The 6,639-nt window shown below is 41.5% G+C and overlaps 1 pseudogene; it reads left to right on the forward strand.

Annotated features, from left to right (window-relative positions):
* The window catches only part of LOC122033846, a 121,357-nt pseudogene extending 115,782 nt beyond the window's left edge, over positions 1-5,575 (forward strand).
* Positions 5,576-6,639: the final 1,064 nt, after the last annotated feature.

The following is a 6,639-nucleotide window of genomic DNA, read 5'->3' on the forward strand; positions in this document are numbered from 1 at the left end:
CAAAATACCTCGGAATTCTGAAACGAGAAAATCGACGGAAATCCCGACAAATCCGAAAATATCCAGATACGCTCGCAAACTCCAGAAAACAAAAACCGAAATCGGAGCCTACCTCTGATACCAAATAAATTGTCACGCCCCAGGTAGTCCCTGTCCGAAGAAATTTTGACAGCATCTCCCCTGTACGGGTGACAATATGAAGCTCAGTATACATATATCAATACCTCGGCCACACTCGGCCGGAACAATACAGACAAATAGTAAAATAATCCATGCAGTTATATTCAATATTTCTACACAGATATAATATGAACAATCCACGCAGTTATATAAATAAAAGATGATATAGAAATCAACGAAGATATACGTACACATCCTACTCCACTACAACGAAGAAAACAAATCCACGAAGTAATGAAATATTCGTAGCGGAAAACAAAAGTAGTAAACCCAATGTGTGTCATAAAGTCCACAATACAAAACCCACATCACAAGTATATAAGATGCAAAAACAAAACAGATCCCAACAAAAGGCAAATCCTTGCGATAAAGGGGCTAGCGACTGGAATCTCTCCTGACGGCCTCAACCTGAAAAATAGTAACAACGGGGTGAGTTCAAAGAACTCAACAGGTAATCCAATAGATATGTACAGCAACATATAACTACCAGTAATATTCTAAGGTACAGTCTCCTAAACCATAGGATCAATAGTACAGTTCTCTAACCATACAACCTACAGTACAGTTTCCTAACAGTACAACCTACGGTACAATCTCCTAACAGTATAACAGATATGCATAGCTGAAATAAACTGTAATAACCAGCAATAGGCATAAAGTACAGTCTATAGCAAGAAAAATAAGAAAATGAATAACTGAAATAAACTGTACTCACCTGCGAGGCTTGTGCAACTGACTGTGAACATACACAGATAAAAATAGTCAGAGCAAAAACATATAACCTGTATGCATGTCAATCATATGCAATCACCAAAATGCATCAATCATAAATAATGCAATCTGTACATATGATGCAAATGACATGTCCTGGTCACCCCTACTGCCATGCTCAGCCGTCTCACACACAATGGTGAGACCGAGTGGGTAGGGCTGTGACAACCGTGCACTCTGCAGTCACTACCCCTGATGAGTGACTGAGTGGACGAGATACTGTCGGAGTACACCTATCCTCCTACCTCAAACATAGTTAGGGAGCGTAATGCTCTCATCTCCCGGTACACAATGATGGGGAGGGACCCCGGCGTGCTACCACGCTCCTGTCACGCTACCCATGAGCGTCCTAGCGGAGCACCACCGGGCAACCTGCCATACACACCCTGAGTGCTATGCCACTACCCATGCAGTGGTCACATTGTGTGCAGGCCCATGTAGCCGGCTGACGAGCTCAACAATAATGGAGTCGTCAATCGCCCAGCATGCAATCATGCAATATGGTGCATGCGACTACAGTACGTCATACCTGAACATATCCTCCTCCATATATGTGTGTGCCCAAAAGGTAAACGCATATATATAACCATGATATAAACAGCATAAATCCAAAGACATCACATATAACAATGATGTAAGTATCATGAATCCAAGAGCATGTATCACACATGTAAAGCAACTAATCCAGTAGAGTAAAGCACTATAGATATGCATCTCTATGAACATATATACACATGGCAAGAGATAAAATATCCAATCCTGAAGTAAAGCAACTAGCAGATGAAGCATGTGATAGGTATCAACTAGCTAAGACCAGGGAAGAAATAATCTACTATCTACCACTAGTAAATATATATAAGCTACACATATCATAAGACATTATCAAAAGATAAGTCAAAGGGTACCCGCCTCAAATAGAAGGTACAATCCAAATCTGAAGTCGAGACGCCCGTCTCGAATCAGCGTCCTGCGTCAAACACATATAAATATTTTATTTAGCTAAATCCAAAAGAATAGCTAAATAAAATCTCTAATAACAAATTAGGGCAAAACCCTAATCAATCACACTTAACCTAATCATTCCATTAGACTAATCTAAGCACATAGATCTAATCACAAGCAACCACTGATCATACCTAATTCAACACATAACTAATTATGTATCAACCTCACTATACCATACCTCAATCCAGCTGCTGTTGATTCTGGATCAAGGGAATACTGATGGATGGGTTGCTGCCGAGTTGATTCTGGATCAAGGGAACACTGATGGATGGGTGGCTGCCGAACCAAAAAGTCCACAGAACAGCAAGGTGTTGGATTCCACTCCACAATTCGGATCAAGAAAGAATCAAGCAGGGAGATTATTGATCAAGCATCAACCCCTTTGATCTCTGCTCGACAGCCCAAGCACAACTCACTAATACCCAACGTCTCCAACCCGTGACCTAATTCAGCCACAAAGAAAAATGAGGATCAAGATCATCGGATAGGATGAAAATCCAGCACCAATGATCCGAAGGGGCAATGCACCGGCGATGGATCTAGGGCATGGAGTGCAACAAGAATACAACCACAGCGAGAAAGAAGATTCGATTGCTTACCCTTGAAGCCCTAATTGCCCCTTCACGCCGGCGATCAAGTGGATCTCGCTTGGTCCAGTGGCATCAATGATCGGCACAAGGGGACGCGAGTGTCCACAGCCCGGAGATGAAAGGCGTCAGCCGGATCTGAGCTCAATCCAGCGCCGAAACAAGAACTAGGGCTCGGTAGGCAGGCATGAGAAGAGACACGACGCTATGCTGCGGCCCAGAGAGGGAAACTTCAGTCGGCCTAAGCTCAATCGGAGATGATGCCGGCGAAGAAAGATCGCCGGAGTTGGAGCCTTGCTTCCGTCGTCGTCGCCCGTCCACGAGAGAGAACAGAGAAGGCAGAGAGGGGAGATCAGGGAAGGAGAGGGTTCGGGCAATCGGCATTTTCGGAGAGGAAATAAGGAAAAAGAATTTATATATTAAAAACATTTCCTCACTTAAACGGGTATCCCAAACAGGCTTTATCTGCGCCCAAACTTAATCCCCTCAAAACCCATCGTATGAACTCCGAAAAATTCCCAGAAAATTCCTATAAATTCCGGAAAAATATTATAAAGCTATTTTCCAAATAATCCTATTAATTAAATTTTCCGAGATCTCACACTTCATCCCCACCATCTTCTGTTGCGAAAGGGTTAATAAATTCAGGAGGGGGATCATCAGGATAAGAGTCCCACTTTGGAATATCATGATAAAATTGACTGGGTGTGGTCATAGAAGCTAGATGTTGGATATAGGTGAGGAAATCGTCATCTGGTTCAGCGTCATCAGGAGGAGGGTCCATGGACCGGAGTACAGAGGCCCCTAGGCTTGTATCTCCTGCATGGGCTCCCACTAAGTCATGTTGATCAGAGTCGCCCTCTAAAAGTGCCAACTTCATATGTCGTTCTTTCGGGAGTAATGCTTGAAAAATGGGTGGTGGAGATGCTGAGGGGATTGCCATATCAGTTGACCCAAACCCTTGTATTCCCCTGGTGGTTTCTTCAAGATGGTGAACTTGATAAACTCAGGTAGGAGTATTCGCTCGAATATAAGTTGAGCAATGCAATCACCTTGGTTAATAACCAGTGCTACATCTGAATGATTGAATGCTACAATAATAATCTCACCTCGGTAGTCACAGTCAATAACTCGGGCACCAATATCCATTCCATATTTCCATGTATAGCTAGATCTGAGGGTGATTCGTCCATAGCTTCCCCATGGAATTGCCATACCAATACCGGTATGTATTTGAGCCCTACCTAGTGGTGGTATGGTGCAGTCATTGCTTGCTGCTAAATCATATCCTACAGCACCGGAGTATTTTCTCTCTAGTAAAATTACATAGGGAGAGAAGAAGTATACCGAAACATTAGGATAGATTTGTTCTTCGGAAGTTTCGTCCACTGGGTCATCAATATATGCGAAGACTCTTGGTGCTTATTCCACAAGAACCGCTAATGTATGCAAAGACTCTTCGTCACTTTGTATTTCTTCATCACGATGGTTGTAACGAGGTGACTCTGCCATACTTGCCTCTCTATAATTGCTGAAACTTAATGAAATTCGCCAGTCCATGAGGTTCCTACTACTTACCTCTGTGGGACGCATTGGAATATTAAGGGTCGTTGGACGAATTGTCCAGTTTAGCCCTTGTAAGTCTCTGGTAGAAAAATACTTTCCAATTAGTGCATTGACCCCATGGTTGGCTAAATAGTCGATGACTCCTTGTATTTCATAAGCGAATCTGACATTAGGGGTGTTGGATAGTTTCCTACAAGCCCCCTTGTAATTATCAAATTTGCCTCACCATGCCGCCACTGCTCATATCCCCTGGTGAGGATGGTTACCTGAATATTTCGAAAAATGTCACCAACTGTTAGCATTATATTGGGAATTACATAGACGAGTTGACTTCCTCTGGTTAGGTCAACTTCCATGGATGCAAGGATGGCTTGATCTCCTTCCCATCGGTTGTCATGAAATACTATTAGGGCTATATTTCCCTCTTCTTGTCGGTGCAGGGTCTGTATTCGAACTTGCAGTACACCTAGTTGGATATACTGCATCCTGCTCCTCTGAAGTTAGAGAAAGCTTTCTTCTTGGACAAACGTCCTGTTTGCCTGGTGGCCTTCTGTAACCAATATAGCTGCCTCAGATCTATGAATATAGACCCAATGGTGTACATCATCTCTTCAGGAGTGATATAGAACCTCTGCAGGGGCAACAGAGGCTCTTTTCTGCATAGAGAGACATAGCTGTACCTGGGGATCAATTTGTTGCTCGAGGGTATGTGTTGGTGCAGATCCCCCAGTTAGTCTTCTGCCCAACCTCCTGGCGGCTTGCTAAGCATTATTGAGTCTCATTTGGTTACGCCGATATTCTCTAATTTGGTCTTCAAATAGGGGCGTTGTTGTTATATTTGGTTGTTCGACGAGGGTTCTTGAGGTCATTATGCCTTTAATTTTTCCTGTTCTTCCTTTAAGATCGTATAGGGGTCTTTAAAGACTCTCACCTTGCCTCTGGGTTCTTTCGGCCTTTCTGTTGGCCCTAGAGAAATGTTCTTAGTTTTTCAATAATATCTTCACATATAGTTTTTACCTGAGTCTCGTCTTTCGCCTGGTTCTTGATGACTCTAAGGTCTCTTTGGATCTCCTTTAAGCTCTCAACTATTTGTAATAACAGTTGAATTTGGGTATTATTTTGTTTGATGATTGTTGAGTTTCCGGAGGTTGGCCCTTGAAAATCACTAGGCTTGACGAACCCGAAGGCTGGTGCTTCAATTTGCTCTGTTGCTTGAACAACATTATGATAGAATCATGTTCTCTAGTAGTTGCATTTTGATATTCCTTTTTGATTGGGTTTAATTGGAATATAGATAGTTAAAAAGTTGTTAAATACACCTCATATTGTGGTTGATACAGTCTTTCCAAGCAAACAACAATGGGCATCTAATGTTAATCTACATTCAGGTGAAACATGAAGATTTCAATGAAGGGATCAATCAAGTTCAAATAAAGAAGAAATCCAGCGTAAACTACTATGCTTAGTGTTGCACTGGAGATTAAAGCCAGAGTCGGCCCTGGGTCAGGGCTACCAGGGCACCTGCCGAGGCCCAAAAAGTTTTAGGGGCCCATTTTATATGCACGTTATAGATATTAGATACATATCTCTTAACGTTTTTTCCCTTACCTAATTTTTTATTTATAAATGTTATAGATATATATCTCTTAATGTTTTTTTTCTCTTAACTTATTTTTTATAAACGTTTTTCTCCATCCCTCGTCAAAACCCTCGCCGCTTTCGCCGAACGCTAGTCGCCAGCGATCTGAAGCGTCGATTCTCCTTGCCGTGCCCTTGCGATCACTGAAGCCCTCCTCGCCGCACCTTCCCTCTCTCGCTATGACAACTACAAGCCCTCTCTGACTCTCTCAAAGGTGCCTAAGCGACGAAGCCCTCTTCACAGCGCCTTCCCTCTCTCTCTGCGACGGCGATGAGTCTCTCTGGCTCTCTCAAAGGCATGCCTTGTTACTTCACGCTTCTGTAAACCCTAAAAGGTTATCATCTTTGCCAAACCCTAAAAGATCAAAGTTGCTCTCACTGATCTTTGCTTTCTATTTTGATATCTTCTGTTTCGATTAAACTGTACAACTTTGAATTAAAGATAGAGCTTGTGCAGTTATGCTCCTATAGGACCAATTTTAACAATTAAATATAACAATGAGAACAATGGTATAGAATCTTAATAAAAAAACAAACAATACATTAATTTGCTGAATAAAGAGTGCACAATTTTGCATCAAAAAAAGATGTCTATTGTAGGAGTGTGGTTCATTAACAAACAAATGACAACCCAGTTTGGTGAGGTTAGGAATTGGTAATTAGGGCAAATGGCTCAAATAACTTTATTTTAGTGAAGGTTGACTTTAGTGTTAATAAAATAAAGAATGTAAATAGAGTACAGGAAGTAATACAAAGCGAAGGAGAAAAAGATATAGTCATAAAAGGAGACTAAGAAATTGTATTAACAAAAAAAACTTAGATTAAAAAAACAAAAGAAATATAAATAGATAATAAAACACTAATCTACCTTAATAATAATTCATTATATATT

Source organism: Zingiber officinale, chromosome 11B (assembly GCF_018446385.1).
Source record: "Zingiber officinale cultivar Zhangliang chromosome 11B, Zo_v1.1, whole genome shotgun sequence".
NCBI lineage: Eukaryota > Viridiplantae > Streptophyta > Magnoliopsida > Zingiberales > Zingiberaceae > Zingiber > Zingiber officinale.